General features: G+C 46.6%; 1 protein-coding gene across 6 annotated transcripts in view; it reads right to left on the bottom strand.

Annotated features, from left to right (window-relative positions):
- ANO1 (anoctamin 1) overlaps positions 1–21,149 on the bottom strand; it is a 162,513-nt gene that overhangs the window by 96,352 nt on the left and 45,012 nt on the right. The window contains exon 1 of one of the 6 annotated variants that reach the window (XM_074276731.1): positions 9,132–9,234. The exons of the other annotated variants lie outside the window; for them this stretch is intronic. The gene's annotated coding sequence lies outside the window, so the exon portion shown is untranslated. Of the gene's footprint in view, positions 1–9,131; positions 9,235–21,149 lie in introns of those variants that run through there. 6 annotated transcript variants of the gene reach the window in all.

Genomic DNA, 21,149 nt, shown 5'->3' with positions numbered 1-21,149 from the left:
GCTAAGCCACAAGAGGTACGCATCTTTGCAATGAGCAGCCATGGCTCCAGAGCTCGGAGTCTCGCTCTTGGACAGGGTCAGTCACAGGGGGAGGCCACACGACAGCTGGCTGGCGCGGCTTCCCTTATTGTCCAAGGAACGTGGCCATGGACCGGGATCTCCATATGCATGTGATGAGGGAGGGGAAAAATCTTTGCTCAGGGGACTCTTCCAGGACAATTTTTAAATTCCTTGGCAAGACGACATGAAGAGACAAGTGAGTCCCTGTTCCGAGGAGAATGCTCGACGCCAAGCCAACGAGGAAAAAGCCACTTTTCCATTAACACCATCATCATAGCCAGCAAACCAGCCCACATGGCCTCCTCACAGCCTCTGGATCTCAGGGGTGAGGGCCATGGTATAGATGTCATTATAGAACTCCTACCATGATTACTTCTCTAAAGATAAGAAAACGATAATTCGTCCATGGTTACACAGCTAATGTCAAGAGGTGGGACCAAACATAGGGTTTTCGGTCTCCAAAGCCAATGCTCTTCACACTGGGTTAGGCAGTCTCACCAAGGCCTCTCCAGAAAGATCAGCTCATTAATAGGGCTCAGTGGGATGGGAAAATAGTACTCAGTAGCTGACTGGGACAAGAGGAGATCTGGAAAGGCTTGCTGGAATAGACAGCCCTCTCCTCCTGAGCTCTTATCTTCCCTGACCTTCCCATCCCATTCCAGACAAAGTGGAACCTAATGGTTTTCCTACTTCTCATCTCCCACCACTGTACTTTTGCATAGATTGCCATCCCCACCTGGAATGCACTCCTCTTAAATCCTCAGCTCTTCTTTCCATTCAGCTCAGATACTCTCTATTCTAGGAAGCCTTATTAGCTCTTTCCCACCATTTATTCTCTTCTCTTTGTGTTAGCATAGAATAGCAGAGAGAGTAATTAGAAGAACTGGGTTCAAAACCTGACTTTGAGGGTAACTTTAAAAAAAGTCTTGGATTGCCCACTATCACTATTATTATTCAATATTGTTTTAGAAATGCTATCCTCAGCAATAAGAGTAGGAAAAATGAGTCCAGAAAGAGATTAAAGGAATTAGAATAGGTAATGAGGAAACCAAACTATCACTCTTTGCAGATGATATGATGGTATACTTAGAAAACCCCAAAGATTCAACTAAAAAGCTATTAGAAATAATTCACAACTTTAGCAAAGTTGCAGGATACAAAATAAATTCACATAAATCCTCAGCATTTTTATACATCACCAGCAAAATCCAACAGCAAGAGACACAAAGAGAAATTCCATTCAAAATAACTGTCAATAGTATAACGTATTTGGGAATCTATCCAAAGGAAAGTCAGGAATTATATGAACAAAATTACAGAACACTTGACACAAAAATAAAGTCAGATTTAAATAATTGGAAAGACATTATGTGCTCTTGGATAGGCTGAGTGAATATAATAAAAATGACACTATTTCCTAAACTAATCTATTTATTTAGCACTATACCAATCAGATTCCCAAGAAACTATTTTTCTTATTATTATTTTTATTATTAATTTTATAATTATAATATTTTTTGACAGTACATATGCATAGGTAATTTTTTTTTTACAACATTATCCCTTGTACTCCCTTCTGTTCCGAATTTTCCCCTCCTTCCCTCCATCCCCTCCCCTAGATGGCAGGCATTCCCATACATCTTAAATATGTTATAGTATATCCTAGATACAATATATGTGTGCAAAACCAAAAAATTTTTTTGTTGTTGTTGCTGTTGCAAAGGAAGAATTGGATTCAGAAGGTAAAAATAACCTGGGAAGAAAAACAAAAAATGCAAACAGTTTACACTCATTTCCCAGTGTTCCTTCTCTGGGTGTAGCTGATTCTGTTCATCATTGATCAATTGGAACTGGATTAGATCTTCCAAGAAACTATTTTAATGACCTAGAAAAAATAACAACAAAATTCATATGGAATAACAAAAGGCCGAGAATTTCAAGGGAATTAATGAAAAAAAAAAAGCCTAGTTGTATCTGATCTAAAACTATATTATAAAGCAGCAGTTACCAAAACCATTTGGTATTGGCTAAGAAATAGATTAGTTGATGGAATTAGTTAATTAGTTAATGGAATAGGTTAGGGTCACAAGACAAAATCGTGAATAACTATAGCAATCTAGTGTTTGACAAACCCAGAGATCCTAACTTTTGGGATAAGAATTCACTATTTGACAAAAACTGCTGGAAAAATTGGAAATTAGTATGGCAGAAATTAGGCATGGAACCACACTTAACCCCATATACCAAGATAAGATCAAAATGGATCCATGATTTAGGCATAAAGAACGAGATCATAAATAAATTAGAGGAATATAGGATCATTTACTTCTCAGACTTGTGGAGGAGGAAGGAATTGTGACCAAAGGAGAACTAGAGATCATTATTGATCACAAAATAGAGGATTTTGATTGCATCAAAATAAAAAGCCTTTGTACAAACAAAACAAAGTTAGAAGGGAAGCAACAAACTGGGAAAACATTTTTATAGTTAAAGGTTCTGATAAAGGTTTCATTTCCAAAATATACAGAGAATTGACTCTAATTTATAAGAAATCAAGCCATTCTCCAATTGATAAATGGTCAAAGGATATGAACAGATAATTTTCAGATGATGAAATTGAAACTATTTCCACTCATATGAAAGTGTTCCAAATCACTATTGATTAGAGAAATGCAAAATTGGCTAAGATAACAGGAAAAAATAGTGATGAATGTTGGAGGGAATGTGGGAAAACTGGGACACTGATGCATTGTTGGTGGAATTGTGAACAAATCCAGCCATTCTGGAGAGCAATCTGGAACTATGCCCAAAAAGTTATCAAAATGTGCATACCCTTTGACCCAGCAGTGCTACTACTGGGCTTATATCCCAAAGAAATACTAAAGAGGGGAAAGAGACCTGTATGTGCCAAAATGTTTGTGGCAGCTCTTTTTGTAATGGCTAGAAACTGGAAAATGAATGGATGTCCATCCATTGGAGAATGGTTGGGTAAATTATGGTATATGAATGTTATGGAATAATATTGCTCTGTAAGAAATGACCAACAGGATGAATACAGAGAGGTTTGGAGAGACTTACATCAACTGATGCTGAGTGAAATGAGCAGAGCCATGTGAGAGATAGAAAATCCTATCCAAAAATGACTTCTCAGAGACCTCTTGAAGTAAAAAGCAGAAAAGTTGTTTATTTAACAAATTCTCATGAGAATGAGCAATTCCACCGTGAGGGGGGAAAGAAAGAAAGCTCACGGTAGAAGGGCTAAAGAACTAAGGGAAGATATACAGTTTTTATAGGTTTAATTGCAAAAGGATTACATCATGAGTTTGGGGAACATTAAGAGATAGATGCCCCCCCTTCCCCACCAGTTAATTGAATGTCATCATATATCTCAAAAACTAAACAATTAGTAGCCTAAACATTGAACATACCTATGCAGGGCACAGAGACCTAGAGAAGATAGAATACAGAAAAGGAATTTAACATTGCTGTAAGTTCTTCACCGTATCCTTACTTCATACTTGCTCCACACAGCCAGGAGATCACTATACACTTCAACAATGATATGAGGATGTATTCTGATGGAAGTGGATATCTTCAACAGAGAGAAGAGCTAATCCAGTTCCAATTGATCAATGATGGACAGAATCAGCTACACCCAGAAAAGGAACACTGGGAAATGAGTGTAAACTGTTGCATTGTTGTTTTTACCTTCTGAATCCAATTCTTCTTGTGCAACAAAAAATTCAGTTCTGCACATATATATTGTATCTAGGATATACTATAACATAATTAGCATGTATAAGATTGCTTGCCCTCTGGGGGAGAGGGGGGAGGGAGGGAAGGGAAAAGTGAGAACAGAAGTGAGTACAAGGGATAATGTTATAAAAAATTACCCAAGCATATATTCTGTCAATAAAGAGTTATAATATTTTTTTTAATGCCTCATGTCTGATGGAGGTCTGAAGTCTGGTCCATGACTTTGACCTTTATCTCTGCTGGCTAATACTGGAGAGACTGGGTCCACAAGAACTTATATTGCCTCCCAAATCACCCAATCATTGCCCCGAGTGATTCTATAATGGAACATTTTCCCTTTGGAACACAACAGCAGAACTGAAGCCGTCAGGTGGTCAAAGTAAAGAGATTTCTGTCAACCACCTCCCATTGTTGTCCTGGCAGAAGAGACACCGGAATACGGAGCCAAGGTAACTGGAGGTGGTAGAGAGCTTTCTAGCAAGGAATGAGCTCAGGGACTCTGGGCATTGATCTGTCCGGAGGAGATTCTACGCTCAGCAAAGAGCCCAGTGGCTTCTGAGCAATCAGACTGGCCGAGCCCAGGCACTGGCCACCCAATGGTTCTGCAGCTGCCGTCTAGCAGCCAACTGTCCAGTTCGACCCAGTGGCTGGCGAGACCAATGAGGATCCAACTGAACAGTTAACCTCGTCCAGCAGTAGATTGACTTGGCCAATTGAGACATCACATCCTAAGAGGAGCAAGCCCAGAAACGCCCGGATGGGAAAAAGAGAGGAAACTTGACTCTCTGCTGTCTTATGGCTGCGAGTCGCTTTGGCTATTTGTAGATGTTATACATGTCCCCTCACTGTCAGTGCCATTTAAATTCAGATCTACTGTTTTCCCCACATAATTGTATATGTATTTCTTGGATCGTGTGCCCCAAAGTGGGGAGAAATGCTTTATAACTATGCCATTGGAGAAGATATATATATATATTTAAAGCTCAGTCTACTACTGCCTGATTGCTTCCAAGATGTCGCCACAGCTGCGGGTCCCACTGACTGCTTTGTCTGGAGAGCCCCCATCGTCAACATCAGGGGAGGCCTCAGACAGAGATGTGCCCCCACCAAAGGCATGGCTGCCGTCATGGAGGGGACCCAGCTTCGCGCCCAAGGATCCCAGAAAGATGGAGGGGTCCGGTGGACGTCCCTGTTTGTGGAGAACATCAGACTAAGCACGTCAAGCAACAGAGCAGGCAACATCAGTGACGGCTCAGGAGAGGTGGGCTTCTCCATCCCAGAAACCCAAGAAGAGCGCCAGTTGTTCTCTCTGTCTCTGTCTTTCTTTCTCTGTCTCCCTCTCCCTCTTTCTCCCTCCCTCTCCCCCTCTCCTTCCTTTCTTCCTGTTCCCCCCCCACTGTCTCTGTTTGTCTCTGTCTTTATCTGTGTCTATATCTCCTTTCCCTCCTTCCCTCTCTTTTCCCTCCCTCCCTCCCTCTCTCTCTCTCTCTCCTCTCTCTCTCTCTCTCTCTCTCTCTCTCTCTCTCTCTCTCTCTCTCCATATCTCTCTGTTTCTCTGTCTCTGTCTCTCTGTCTCTCTCTCTCTCTGCATATCTCTCTGTTTCTCTATCTCTATCTTTCTCTTTCTGTCTCTGTCTCTCTCTCTGTATCTATGACCCCCTCTCCCTTTCTCTTCATTCCTTCCCTCCCCCCCTTTGTCTCTGTCTCTCTCTGTGTCTCTATCTTTGTGTCTCTATCCATGTCTCTGTCTCGGTGTCTCCCCCTCCCCCCCCAGCTCCCCCCTTAGACCTCCCATCCTTTAGACTGCAGCTCCCAAAGCGAAAGCCGATCTTATCACTGGGGAGAGAGAAGATCCCGGGGCGGGGGAAGCCCAGTTTGTCTTGGAGAGAACAATGAAGAAGAAAGCTGGGCTTTGTTCTGAGGGGAGGGGCCGGGCCTGCAACAGCCGGGGGGCGGGGGGGGGAGGGGAAGGAGGGGGTGCGTCCTCCTGCGAGCTAAGCCAAGGCTCCTCAGGCCCCAGCCTCGTCTCCTTGAGATGCTCCCCTGGCCCAGGCCCTGCCGGTACCAGCCTTACTGACTCAGAACCGAGGCTCAAAGAGGCCCCAGTCACAGAGAATGCCGTTGCAGAATTTGCACTCAGGCCCTCCTGCCCCCCGCGCCTTCCCGAAAGCCCCTTAAGGGCCGTGGCCCGGTGCTCTCCAGGGTGCTGTGTGCCCTCAAGGGACGGCACTCAGAGCCTGAGGGGGCAGAGGTGGGGCCCCTGAGACCCCGGGATCAGTTTCTGATTTGCTTGGGAGGGGCAGCCCGGGCTTTCTGGGGGCTTCACATGCCCAGCCCGGCTGCGGCTCGGGGACATGGCGCCCCAGGGCTGTTTGGGGAAACAAGCGGCCAGTGTCCGACCCAGGGGTGCCCCAGGCTGTTGAACTAGTGGGTGGGGCCCCGTCCAGGAGGCGGCTTGTGTGTGTGTGTGTGTGTGGGGGGGGAATTGGACTCAGCTTCTCCCATACAGGCCGAGAGAGCAGGGCTGGGGGGTGGTCGGAGCCCTGGCCCGGGCCCTTCAGCTGCGGGAAGCCCAGAGGGGGTGAGCCCCCAGGTGACCCAGCAGCGCCGGGAAGCTGGGATTCGAACCCAGGCTCTCTAACGGCCCTCCAGGCTCCGGGCTGACAGGGGAGGCGTCCTGCCTCGCCCCCGGGGCCGGTGAATGGGCTGCCCTCACATCCCCCCTTCCCCCCCAGGCCGCAGCTTCCTTGAAGCTTCCCCTCACCCCCCTAGTCTGACCGGGAGGAAGCGCGTGTTGTTTTAACATTTCCAGGGGGAGGAAGGTGCCCGTGGAAGGCCCCACCCATTCTGGGCCCCTTCCAGCTGCTCACAAAAGGCCCATTGACGGCGCAGGTGCCGCAGGTGCCACAGCCGCCAGCCCCCTGCCGCCAGCCGGGGCAAAGCCAGGCTCCCAGGGGGCATCGGGGCTCCGGCACGGAGCCCCAGCCCCCCAGCCAGCAGGTGCGGAGGGAGACCCCGTTCTGGCTGGAAAGCTGGGGCTGCCACGGGAGCATCTCCAACCCTCACTGCTGCATGACTCTGGCCAGTCCCTAACTTGCCCTCAGTTTCCCTGGCTGTAAAGTGAGGATGATGAGAGCCTTCGTCTCTCAGAGCTGCGCCGAGGACCAAAGGAGAGAATCCCCGTAGAAAGCCTCGCACAGGAGGCCCAGGAGCGGCTCCCTCCGGCTACTTCTCTCTCTCCAGCTGCTCTGGGCCTGCGTTTTCCCAGGAGTTCTGGGAGGCCCCAGGAGGGGAAGGGCTTGGCCCAAAGTTACTCAGCCAGTGCAGGGGCAGGGCCACAAGCTGGATCTCCAGGTCCTTGGAGGGGGCTGGGAACCGGAACCCTGGTATGTGAAGGGTGGCGAGCCCGAGCCTCCGATCCAGGCCAGGCCTGGGAGGATGGGCACCCTGGGATGACCCCCCCAAAGGAGTGACCTTGAACCTTGGAGATGGAGCCAGTCAGTCAGTCAACTGGCTCCTGTCAAATCTTCCCAGGGGGCCAGGCACTCCTCCCTCCGTGGCTGTCTGTGTTGCAGTTAGAAGTTCTTCATTCCCAGAGACCCCCGGGCCTGGGGACCTCCTCCTGGGCCGCTGCCCCCCAAATCCATCTCCCTCCCCCCAGCTGTAAGATCTTCTTGATGAGACCCTGCCTCACGGAGCTTCTCCTGCTCCAGCATCTTCCTGTGGGCCCCACTGCCTCCCATGGCCTGGCCTTCAAGGTCCTTTTATCTCTGCCCACTGGCCAATCGCAGAGCCTGGAAGGCGGCGTCTCTCCTGCGCCCCCTGACCTCTCCGAGACAGTGGGATTCTCTCTCTGCCGGGCATTGTGCGCCATATTGTCCATGTGCAGATGGGGGCCTCCCCAGCTCCCCTTAATTTCTGGGCCCGAGCAAATTAATGAGAGGCTCTGGGGCAGTGGCTGTCCGCCAAGGTCACTTGGGCTCCAAGGTCAGAGGCTCTAATTACAAGAGATCGCAGTTTTGGGGACCTTATAGGTCATATTGTCCAATCCCTTTGCAGCACACAACCAGAAACACGGAAACTGACATTCTTCTCCTTTTTTCAGATGGGCAAACTGAGTCGCAGAAAGCAGAGGTCCTTCTGGATAGCGATAAAGGACTGGATCCGATTTTGATTCCAAATCTGACGCCCGATTCTGAGAAGTCCAAGAGATCCGTCTAGAGATGTGGAGGGCGGGAGCCCCTTGACATTCTTTGTTTGATCTCCAGCTTCCTTTGGAACTTGGACCTTTGATACAAGATCTGGTCAAACTAGTTTGGACTATCTGAGCTGGCCAGGGTTTTACAGCCCCCCATTCTAATCTGCTCAAACAGACCAAATGTCACAGCAGGGGAAGAGACATCTGTCTGTCCCCAAAAGACAACAAGAGAGTCCTTATCTTATTTACATCACTCTCCGGAACCTCCTTACATCACTGCATCTGAATGTTTGTGCTCTGGTATAAAAGAGAGATGGGAATCTTCTCTTTGCAAAATGGGCCTTGTACCAAGCAGCCATGTTGCCACCGGCTCCGGTGTTCCCATTCTAATCAAGAAAGACGATGTTTCCATACAGCATTGAGTAGCAAATTCCTTTGCTGCCGAACCCACCCTTGGTTACTTTGGGGAAGGAAGTAGAGAGAGAAAAGGAACTGATCCATCTCGGTTTACTCCTCATCATTTACTCCTCATCAGAGAGAATAAGCTCTAGGCCATGGGTGTATTCAGGCAGGGGAGGGTCCTGCCGGCCTTTCAGGGATTCAAAGCTCGGGTGCAGCAGGGTCTGGAGCCTCTGACTCCTAAGCGAGCCTCGATTTCCCCTTCTGACAAATGGAGGTGACGCTCAGTTTCTAGTTGTGTGGCTGGAAATCTTTACTTCCCAGGTCCAGGAAGGGGAGCCACAGCAGACCCAGGGGGTGGGGCCTCCCGCAAGATCTGGAAGAATCAGGCATTCAGCCTTGGGCTGGGCCGCAGCATCTGCCCTGGTGGGATTGAAATCAGCTAGTGGTGGGGAGTCACAAGGTGGCACTTCAGAGTTGGAACACCTCCTCATTCACATCAGGAAACCGAGGCCCAGGGAGGTTGGGACCCCCAAGCAAGCCCACCAAGGCAGCCCACGGGCAGCCAGGATATAAACCCAGACTCTTGCTCTAAATCCAGAGCTCTCCTTCCGCCCTCATCCTCCTTAGGAGTGGGGCGGGGTGAAGCCCCTTGGGAAGGGGGGCCAGAGCTGGGCTGAGAAGCTATGCGTCCCGTTCCAGGGTGATCTGCACTTACCTCACAAGGCCTTTGGGGCCCTCAGCTTTTTCTCCATGGGCGTTCTGGCCGAGTCCCAGCCCAAGGCCAACCCACGTCAGTGGGAGGCCATCCCCGGGGATTTCAGGGAATAGCAGCCGAGGTAAACAGAGGAACAAAAACATCCGGCTGTTCCGCGGGGCATGTGCTCGGGTGCTCACAGGACAGACGCGGAAACTCCAGTGAGCCCCCGAGGAGACGTGACATACAAGCCCAACCTGTTTGCTCCTGGCAAACAGAGGCCCCGAATCTCGTCCGGCCGCTTTGTGGCGACAGAGGAAGCCCGCGGCGACATTATTCTCCGCTGGGGCCCCACGGACCCACAAGGCTTCAGAATGACTTTGGGGCCTCCCACTCTCCCTCGGCTCTTGGGACTAAGGCCAAAGCTTAGACTAGCGCACTAGGGTGTCCAGGGAAGGAGGCAGCTTACTCGCCTGTCCAAACTCCAAAAAACAGGACAGAGTCAGAAGGCCTGGATTCGAATCCTGGCTTTGGCGTTCCCTATTTGGACTCAGGAGAACAGAGTCAGGCCAGTAGGTTGGAAAGGTACAAATAGAGCCCGAGGAAAGCTGGCCTTGTCAGGAAGCAGCAGGCTTGGAGTTCCCCGAGGGGAAGTTCGGGTATCCTTCCCTGGCTGTGTTGAGGCAGAGACTTGGTTAGGGGATGCGGCACACTAGCTATCAGCAGAGAGCCGTTCCAAGGCAGACTGGGGATTTCTGAACCACTGGACAAGTGGGTCTCCTTATCTCTCTGGGGGCCGGCTTTCCTCCACAGCCAGTTAAAGGTGGGGATCTCCTCCCCAAGAAGACAGGAGGAAGCAGACCAGAAGGTGGGAGGAGGGACAAGACATTGGCTCAATTGTTTTTCTTCTCTTTAAAACTGCCCAGACTGAGTGTGGGGCACAACACAGCATTTTCACCTTTTTTGTTGTTGTCGCTTGAATTGTTTTCTTTCTCATTTCTTCCTTTTTCGATCTGATTTTTCTCGGGCAGCGCAATAAATGTAGAAACATGTCGAGAAGAATTGCACATGTTTAGCATATATTGGATGGCTTGCTGTCTAGGGGAGGAGGCCGGGGCAAGGAGGGAGAGAAAATCTGGAGCAAGTGTTTTGCCAGGGGGAATGTTGAGAACGATCTTTGAAAACAAAAAGCAAAAAAAGAATCACATAAAACACACACACACACACACAAACATTTTGTTACAAAGGCTAACTAACTGGGAGTCAGCTAAGAGAGATCGGGAAAAGCAATCCCCTTTGCAGCCACACAACCAGAAACACACTGAAACTGGCTTTCTTCTCCTTTTTTCAGAGGAGGAAACTGAGTCGCAGAAAGCAGAGGTCGCTCTGGATAGTGATAGAGAGCTACACACACACACACAAACCCAACTAGAATGCTTGCAAGATTCCCTGCACCCCCAAGTCCAGCATCTGAGCATCCATAAGAGTAGGGTTTATAAAGTTAATTGATCAATGACCTCTATTCTACTTTAAGTAAGTGATAAGACTTTATATCCATCCAATAAACCTGAACCAAGAGAGATATTCTAGCTTAATAGAACCCATTTAATCAAAGACATTGTGGCTAAGTGTGACAGAAATACATACCCACACACTATATATGTGCATGTGTATATATGTATGTATGTATATATAGTTTACACAGCTAGTAAGTGTCTGAAGCTGGTTTTGAACTCAGTTCTTCCTGATTCCAGACCCTGTGCTCTACCCACTGAATCGCCTACTTGCTTCTAAAAAGAATAGAAATTATTTTTTGCCTTTTTTGGTATCCCTAGGACTTATCATGGTGACTGGCACATAGTAGGTACTTTATTGAATGATGGGTTAAGAGGTGTCCTAGTATCAGACTTAGGACAGCAGCTGTCCTAAAAAAAAAGCAGAGATTGGTCATGAGGAGGAGGGAAAGATTCAGGATTCTATAAGAAGCTCCATATTTGGGAGGGGGGCAGGTAGGAGCTTTTAAAGATCCAATAGAAAATCTTCCTCGGGGTTGTGAGTCGCCCTTCTGCCACATTAATCTTTAGGCCCCGGCCTCCCCTCCCCTGGATTCTGTACATGCTTGTCCATGACATAATTCGGGCCGGGGAGTCTGGTACCAATTATGTTACCATAGTGAATATCCATTTCTGAAAGCTAATGGAGGCTGAACCATCAGATGATATCAAGGGATAATCATGGAAACAACACACTGGTGGGGGCTTCTTATCCACAGCAATGGAAAATTACCCCAAATGCTCCTGGAATGTCCCTGGAATCGGGAGGGAATGTAGTCCCACCCCAGCTCTGGGGCCCTGAGCTGTAGGTATGGGTGACAGGTGGGAGAGTAGTTCCAGATTACATCAAGAACCACTTTCCCTCTCTCTGTCTATCTGAAGAGCCTCAAACCCAAACAGAAAAGGTCTTTTAGAAACAAGGCTTTAGATAAAGCCTCCAGATAAAATAGCTAATGCATGGAGGATTGAGTCTTAAAGGACAGCTTATATTAGTATTATATATCCAACATGGCGCCCTGTTCCAGGAAGCCAAATCCGCCCGCTCATCTCCATGGTGAATGTTTATCTGAATGTCCACTGGCAAAGCTAAACAGTTGAAAGAAGATGGAATTAAGACTTAATATTTTGTTTGACTTTGAGTACAGCAAGATGGCTAAAGTAATATCTCATAAAACGGAAAGTTTCTATTTTCACCAAAATATTTGGGGAAAAGTTCATTTATTTTGAATCTGGATACCTAGATCCATGGGGCCGTGTTTGAGGAAAGGCCAAAAGAGGCTGAGAGCTACAAAAGATCTGGAATGAGCACGAGAACAGCCCCCATCGACATGGCGAGCAAAGGTTTGCAAAGCACTTGCAATGACAGCTGAGGTTTTGGGATTTCAGACCGCCCTACCTCATCTGGGACTCTCATGAGTGATAGTAATGGAGACCTGATGGGTTCCAGACTTGTTACCTTCATTTGCAGAAAAGAAGCTGGGAGGGCAGCTGAAGGCAGCCATGAAATGATGGAGAGGGATCAGAAGCCTGCTCTCACCCGGCAATCTTTCTTAGACTTCTCTGATGTTAGCCCTCTCTCTGCTACTTTGTCCATCCCCTATGACACGATTACAAAGGGCACTGATTAAAGCTAAAAATGAAGGACAGGATATATCTGTATATCTATGGTTTTCCTTCTATAAAAATATGTGTGGTCTTTGGATGAACCGTCCCTTGGGAAAGTCCAGACTTCTCATCCCCTTCTGGCACCTTAACACCTGTGTGAGCACAGTTATGTCATTTCAGTCTAAGAGCCTCAGTTTCTACATGTGCAGAAATGAGCTTCGTTGGCTACCTCTCACGGGCTTGTTCTAAAACTGAAATGGGACCAGACAATCATGGATGGGAAAGGACTTTGGAGGTCGCTGAATACAAGGGCCTCCTTTTTTATATAATTTTAGTCTATTTTCTTTTTCTTTTTTTAAGTTAAAGCCTTTTATTTTTTTTATTAATTTTATAATTTTAACATTTTTGACAGTACATGTGCATAGATAATTTTTTTTACAACATTATCCCTTGTACTCCCTTCTATTCCAAATTTTTCCCCTCCTCCCCTAGATGACAGGCATTCCCATACATATTAAATATCTTATAGTATATCCTAAGTACAATATATATGTGCAGAACCGAATTTTGTTGTTGTGGTTGTTGCAAAGGAAGAATTGTATTCAGAAGCTAAAAATAATCTGGGAAGAAAAACAAAAACAAAAAAAAATGCTCACAGTTGATACTCATTTCCCAGTGTTCCTTCTCTGGGTGTAGCTGATTCTGTCCATCATTGATCCATTGGAATTGGATTAGCTCTTCTCTATGTTGAAGATATCCACTTCCATCAGAATCCATCCTCATACAGTATCATTGTTGAAGTGTATAATGATCTTCTGGTTCTGTTCATTTCACTCAGCATCAGTTGATGTCAGTCTCTCCAGGCCTCTCTGTATTCCTCCTGCTGGTCATTTCTTACAGAGCAATAATATTCCATAAGCTTCATATACCATAATTTACCCAACCATTCTCCAATCGATGGGCATCCGTTCATCTTCCAGCTTCTGGCCACTATGAAAAGAGCTGCCACAAACATTTTGGCACATACGGGTCCCTTTCCCTTCTTTAGTATTTCCTTGGGATATAAGCCCAATAGCAGCAATGCTGGATCAAAGGGTATGCACAATTTGATAAATTTTTGGGCATAATTCCAGATTGCTCTCCAGAATGGTTGGATTCTTTCACAACTCCACCAACAATGCATCAGTGTCCAGTTTTCCCACATCCCCTCCAACATTCATCATTATTTATTCCTGTCATCTTAGCCAGTCTGACAGGTGTGTAGTGGTATCTCAGAGTGGTCTTAATTTGCATTTCTCTGATCAGTAGTGATTTGGAACACTCTTTCATATGAGTGGAAATAGTTTTAATTTCATCATCTGAAAATTGTCTGTTCATATCCTTTGACCATTTTTCAATTGGAGAATGAAAGCCTTTTATTTCAAAACATATGCATGGATAATTTTTCAACACTAATTCTTCCAAAATCTTGTGTTCAAATTCTCCATCCCTCCCCCAGATGGCAAGTACTCCAATATATGTTAAGCGTGGAAGAGATAATATGTTACATCCAATATATGCATCCATATTTATACAATTAGCTCGCTGCACAGGAAAAATCAAATCAAACATGTCCTTTTTCAAATCAAGAAATTGGTAGGGAGTTCAACTGGCTTGCTCCATGGTGCACCTAGTAAGGGTCTCTCTAGCCACTCCTCTCAGGTAGGGAGCTTCCTTCCAGCTAAGGACCCTCCTCTGTCCCCCTCCCACTTTTCAGGTCAGAAGGTGAGCTCCTTGAGGGCGGGCCCTGTCCTATCTGCATTTGTGTCTCTGGTACCTACTCAGGGATGGACACAGTAACTTTTTGTTTTCTGTTTTTAAATAATGGCTTTTCATTTTCAAAATACATGCAAAGATAGTTTTCAACATTCACCCTTGCAAAACCTTACATTCCAAACTGTTCCCTCCCTCCCTCTCCCCAGATGGTAACAACAGCTTAAACATGTGTGACGCTTCTATACACATTTCCACAAATGTCATTCTTTGATCATCAAAAAGAAAACTAAAAGCAAGCAAGCAACAATGCTATGTTGTGATCCACACTCAGCCCCCACAATCCTCTCTCGGGGTGTAGATGGCGTTCTCTATCCCAAGTCCATTGGCCCTGGCCTGAATCGTCTCATTGTCGAGAAGAGCCACGTCCAGCAGAACTGATCATGGAATAATCTTGCTGTTATCGTGGACAATGATCTGGTTCTGCTCCCTTCCCTCAGCATCAATTCCTGTCAGTCTCTCCCAGGCCTCTCTGAAATCCTCCCGCTGATCGTTTGTCACAGAACAGTAATATTCCATAACATTCATTCCCCATCACTCATTCAGCCATTCCCCATCTGATGGGCATCCGCTCAGTGTCCAGTTCCTTACCACTACAAAAAGAGCTGCCACAGACATTCCTGCCCCGGTGGGTCCTTTCCCCTTTTTTATGAGGGCAGAGTAACTGTTGAACCAATTTCTTTCATGTACACATTCATCTGCATAAATGGGGCCCTCAGATCCCTCATCCATAAAGTGAGAGGACTGGGATAGTAGCGAGATTTTAAATTTCTTTGCCAAGAAAACTCCGAATAGGGTCACAAAGAGTCAGAAACGACAACAACCTCAAACTCCCAAACGCCTCCTTGATTAGGAGGCTGCACATGCCCGGAGGGCTGGGCCTGGACTCCAAAGGGCCCCAGTGCAGGTTTAACTTTTGATACTTAGTAGCTGTGCATCCTGAGGAAACCACCTAACCACTCTTTGCCTCAGTTTTCTTTACTGTAAAATGGAGACACTTATAGCACCTGCCTCCTAGGGTTGTAGTGAGGACCAAATGAGATCATATTTACAGTATTTAGCACAGTGCCAGACACATAGTAAGGACCTTTTCCTTCCCTCTTTCCTCCTGCCTTCCTTTCCTTCTACCTTTCCTTCCTTCGTCCTTCCTTCCCTTTTTCCTTATTACTCTCCTTTTTCCCTCCTCCCTTTGTTTTCTTTTTTTCCCTTTGTATTTTCATTCCTTCCTTTCCTGGTTCCTTCTTTCCTCTCCTTCCCTCCCTTTCTTCTCTTTAACTCCTTTTTCTCCTCTTTCCCTCTTTCCATTTATTTTTCCTTCATTCCTTCCATCTTTCTTTCTTCTGCTTCCTTCCCATTCTTTCCTCTTTCCTTCCTTAGTTTCTTCTCTTCCTCCTTCCCTTCTCTTCTTTTTTTCTCCCTCTCTTACTTCCCTTCCTTTTCTTCCCTTCTTTTCTTCCTTCCTTCCTTCATTCTTCCCTCCCTTCCTCCCTTCCCTTCTTTCCTTATTCTCTCCTTTCCTTTCCTTACTTCCTCCTTCCCTCTCTCTCCCTCCCTCTCCCTTCTCTTCCTCCCTTCCCCCTCTTTCCTCCCTTCCCTCCTTCCTTTCTTCCTTCATTCTTCCCTCCCTTCCCTTATTCTCTCCTTTCCTTTCCTTCCTCCTTCCTCCCTTTCTTTCTTCCTCCCTCTCTCTTTCCTTCCTTCCTTCCTCTCCTATGAAACTACTGCTCAGACTTGCTAGGACACTGCAGAATGGCCAGTGAGATTTTTCTCCTCTCTGTGACCGGGAGGGTCACAAGCAGAGAAATGTTTGAAACATGACCACGGTGTCCTTGAGGGTAACCTGCAAGGCGATTAAGGGGAACACAAAGGTCTGATCATCACCAGTTATGAGCCCACGAGGTCACAGGGCACAGAGAGCCGGAAGCACAAAGGGGGAACCTCAGGGGTCGGCTTCCTAGTGCCCAAACGATTGAAAGTTGACTGGAATCGAGAGGACAGCTTATACCCAGTCATATTCCTTCCTGGCTTTCTGGGGGTTTCGGAATATCATGGATTCATCTGCTCTTACATTCATTAATTCTCTCATTCATTCAGTGACTAGCACGGAACCTCCATAATTCACCAGACCTAGCACCTGACCCCTGGTATGACCGCTCCTCCGCCTTCCCCCAGCCATCTTTCCAGAGCTTTCTGGTCAAACACTCACTTCCTGGCTTCCATCTCATAAAGTGTCTCCACATGTATATACTTGTAAAAGAAAAAAATAACAATTTAAAGTAATACTGGCCCGGGAACTCTAAATCCTCTGTGCGTCTGGTTGGGCCGAACAGCGCTCGCTTCTCATCGGGGGCCCTTCCCGCGCGGCCTTAGTGCTCGTGTTTCACCTTCCCTCCCTCGGACGGCATCGGCCACTTTGGGGACAAAGCTCTTTCCTGCAGAGGAGCCCATCCCAGCTCGTGAATGCCGTGGCCCGACCAAAAAATCTCCCAAGATGCTTGGCAGATCAATGCAGGAAGGAAGCTCTTGTTTTCTGAGGATGAATAATTTAGTCTTGTTTTGACAGGCTGGACACTGAGTGCAAGTGGAGCCAACGGGAGCTCTCTGGGACAGCTGTGCCCGCCTGGGTCCCGGAGCATCCCTGAGCTGACCCCATTCAGACATCAGCTTGGAGAATTGGCAGGGGCTGCTGGGACCAGCCCCCGGGGAAGAGGGCATGTGCTCCTAGGCAAAGGCTTCCCCCTGACATGTCTGTGCTCCTTCTTGACATGCAAGCACCTGCAGAGCTTGGGGTTTTCTATTTTCCACTTGGGCCATGCAGAATTTGGGGTTTTTGATCTTCCACTTGGCCATGCTCTAGAAGCCACCGTCGATGGGCAGACTGGAACACCATTCCTCACTGGTGAGCCCAGAGCCCAGCAAGGGCAGCTCTCCATGCCTCATGATCTTGTTGGCTCATAATTGGTGATAATCACTCCTGAATGCTCCGGCCCCAGAGCAATAACTAGGAACCTTGGTCCTGGAGCAGATGGGGTTCCCTGAGAGGTAAATAGATGCCCCTGAAAACTGGGCATGGAGAGCAAGGGAGGCAGGTCTTAGGACAAAGGCAGCCCTGGAGAACAGGGACGCCCATCCTCTTCCCCAGTGGGACACCAGCTTCCGCCGTCAGCAAAGCCCCGTCTGTTTGGTGTGCATTCTGCCTCAGTCACGTCCATTTCAAAATGAGGATACCGATACTCGTGATCGCCCAGAGTCAGAGCGGCTTCCTAAAAAGCAGCTCCCATCTGACCAACCTCATTTCCTTTCTGACACAGTTACTAGAGTGGGGGATCAGAGGAATGCTCTGGAAGTTACCAGTTACCTACATTTGTGGATAAAGTCCATCATGCAATGCTCGTGGATATCGAGGGATGGACCAGACGGTCATAGGGTCAGGGGCCCTTGGACCTGCTTGAATGGCTCAGGGCAAAGGGAATTCATCGATGGGTCCAAGGTGACTTGGAGGGAGGTCTCCTGTAGAGGAACCGGAGAACCTGCTGGACCCGGCGACTGCATACCATTTTTATCACTGACTTAGACCCATTGTACACTTATTTTGATGAGCAAAAATTTGAGTGATAACCAGCAAACAAACGCGTGCTGGAGTCAGGATCCAGAGGATCTTCCACTAGGCAGACTTCAGCAAGATAAAAGTTTATGGGGATAAAGAGAAAGACCTGTAAATCCGGATTAAAAAAAAAAAATAAACTTCAGAAATACCAAATTGGGGAAGCATGGTAAGCCAGCAATCTTGAAAATGATCTGGGATTCTGAGTAGACTGCAAGCTGATAAGAAGCCAGTCGTGTGCTATATAGTAGCTGAGGGGAAATGGAGCTAAGAGACGCATAAAATCCACGTGTCAGAATAACTAACATTTGTGGAATTTTGCCAAATTCCTGCTAAGAGGTAGTATGGGTGAATGGTTAGGTGCCGGCCTGAGAGCTGAAGCCCTGGGGCCAAGGAATGTCTGTGGTGGGCCCCAGCTGTGGACTGTGTGACTCACTCTGAGCAGCCCCCCAGGCAAGTCAGCCAGCATTTATAAAGCACCTACTCTATGCCAGACAGACACTGTGCTAAGCACTTCACAATTATTATCTCATTTGATCCTCACAAAATACCTGGGAGGCAGGTGCTGTTTTATCCCCATTTTACAGAAGAAGAAACTGAGCCAGCAGAGAGTGACTCACTGGTGTCACAGCTGGTGTCTGAGGCTGGATTTGAACTCAGGTTTGCCTACCTTTAGGCCTAGATCTCTACCACTTTATCATTCTACTGTTCCAATATCTTGAACAAGTAGCTATCCAGCCTTTGCTCGATGACCCCCGGGGATGGGAGTCTCACTCCCTTCGAGGGCAGCCCAGGCCACATTCTGAGAGACAGAAGTTTGAGGGGACTGAAAAGGAGAATATTAATGACTTGTTACAAAATGGCAAGAATTCTGTGTCAGCCTTTTCCCTTCCACTGGCTTTACTTCAGGATCCATTAAGCACTTACTCCCTGGAAGCCACTGGGTCACATTCTTCAGCTCCCCTCTCCTTTGCTTTCCTTCCACGTTTATCCATATTTGTTATCATCCTTCATGATTAGATATGCCGACTTCTTTTCTCTTTTCCTTTTCACCGTGGCTTGGAGCTTTTCAGTTGGGTTTTCTTCATGGGGACCGGTCTTTACGGGCCATCTCTGAGGGGACTTGGAGGCACCCAGATGTCTGGGTTCTTTTTTAGCCCAAGGGAGTAATGGCCTTGGGGACAAAGATGTGGACTGTGGACCACTGGGAGCTGCTTGGGAAAATGACAGCTTCTGGTTAGGACCTCTTTTTTTTTTTTTAGGACCTCTTTTTAAAGGGCAGTTAAATCCCAGATTGAGGCTGAATGTGAAAGTCTGAGGTCTAGCAACCTCAAAGAGCATCATCATCTGATGTGTCACCGAGGAAGCTCCAGATGTGAAAGGGACATGAGATCCAAGTGTACCGAACGGATCGATTAGAAGGCCGTGATGTACGGGATAGCAGAGTAACCCCTGTAGACATTCCTAGTATATTTAGAACAAGGCTTGAGTGACAAAACAATAATTAACTGCAACTTTCCAGAAATGCTTTCACTTCACAAAGTAAAGTGGCCCTGTCCTTTTCTGAAGCAAAATAATATTGGAACTGGCCACCCCCTTGTAGTGGGAGGTGGGAGGGAGGAACAACAACTGGTCAAAACAAAGACGGAGACTTGTCCACACCCTATTGTCTCTTTATGAAGTCTAGAGGAGATCCCTCTAATAGAATCAGAAGGACAGCTTGCCATTAGTTAGTTCAAGATTGGGTTTATCCAAGTGGCTTTTTTAAAAATTTAATTTAATTTTTTATTATAGCTTTTTATTTACAAGATATATACATGGGTAATTTTTCAGCATTGACAATTGCCAAACCCTCTGTTCCAACTTTTCCCCTCCTTCCCTCCACCCCTCTCCTAGATGGCAGGTTGACCCATACATGTTAAATATGTTAAAGTATATTTTAAATACAATATGTGTATACATATGTATACAGTTATCCTGCTGCAGAAGAAAAATCAGATTTAGAAAGAAGGTAAAAATAACCTGAGAAGTCAAGTGGCTTTTAAAAAAAGATAAGTTCTAGAGTCAGCGATAGTACATTTGAGACAATGGGCAGCTCTGTGGAATCTGACCCTGGTGGGGAGACAAGAGTGGAAAGTGGGCGATGAGAAGATATTTTCTTTTTTTCCTGCTTTCCATTAGTCATGGTGTAGTGCATCCAGCAGAAGGCATCATCTCCAGCAAGGAGAAAACACACACACACACACACACACACACACACACACACACACACACACACACACATTGAGAACAAGGGCAGGAAGCTGTTTTGAAGAGTCCGATTTCTGGCAGCAGAGAATAGAGTCGACAATGGATACTAGTATATTCTCTTGTGAAAAATACTTTATTACATACTTCAGATAACTTCTTAGACTGTTCAAATCAAACTAAAGATTATTTGGACCCAGAAAGTCCCCCAGACCTCAGGCTCTCTCCAGGAGTGCCCGAGGTGGTTCTGGGAATCTTGAGTTTGGCCAGCCCCGGATCCGCCCTTGTTTTGCACCCACCGAATTTGATTGTGATCCAGCTCAATCTATCTGGCTGTCAAGATGCCTTGAGAACAAAATTGCTTAAGTCTCTGTATAATGGAAACCTCCCAGAGGCCAGGGAGAGGGAGCCTCCACCAAATAACCCAAGACATTTCTTTCGAAAACTGTTTTAGATTTGGGTGTTTGTGACAACACTCTCCTCCCAGGGAAACTGAGAGTATTTATTGGGAAGAGTGATACATAGGCAGGTCTGATCATGTCACCCAGAAAATTCCAGTGGCTTCTTCTTGCCATCTGACATTCAAAGTCCTTGAAGTCGGGCCCCTGCCTCCCTTTACTCTATTTTCCCACTTACCCCACTTCCTGAAGCTCTAGGATCCCCCCACGCTGGTCTAACCACTGCTATACACCTAACACTCAGCTCCTTTCTCCAACTTTTTTTTACTGACTGTTCTGGAATGCTTTTCTTTCTCACATCTCCATTACCTGGAATTCCTGATTTCTTTCCAGATCCATCCCAAGGTCCATGTTCTACTTGAAGGCTTTCATGATCACTCCGAGCTGTTCAGGTATCCTTCTCCCCAAACTAGCTTATATTCGTTTTATATAAATTCTGCATGTACTTTTATGTGTCTCTGTTTATTGTCTTTCCTATTAAAATGCAAACTCCTTTTACCTTTTGATCTCAAGTTTAGCAGACTGTGTTATACACAGTAAGCACTTAATAAATGCTTTTTGATCTACCCTTTGATGGGGGAAAGGGAGAAGGTAGTATGATTTTCTATCCAGCGTCCAAAATGATAACTTTGGTTTTATAATTATAGAATGGGTCATTCCCTCTTGCTTAATGACCTTTAGTGGATCCCTTTGACTTTCAGGGTCACATATAAATTCATCTGTTTGGGTTTTAAAACTCTTCATATCCTGCCCCTTTCCT

This window comes from Sminthopsis crassicaudata, chromosome 6, assembly GCF_048593235.1.
Source record: "Sminthopsis crassicaudata isolate SCR6 chromosome 6, ASM4859323v1, whole genome shotgun sequence".
NCBI classification, from domain to species: Eukaryota; Metazoa; Chordata; class Mammalia; order Dasyuromorphia; family Dasyuridae; genus Sminthopsis; species Sminthopsis crassicaudata.
Note: the sequence above shows the minus strand (reverse complement) of the source record. Positions and strands in the feature narration are given on the sequence as shown.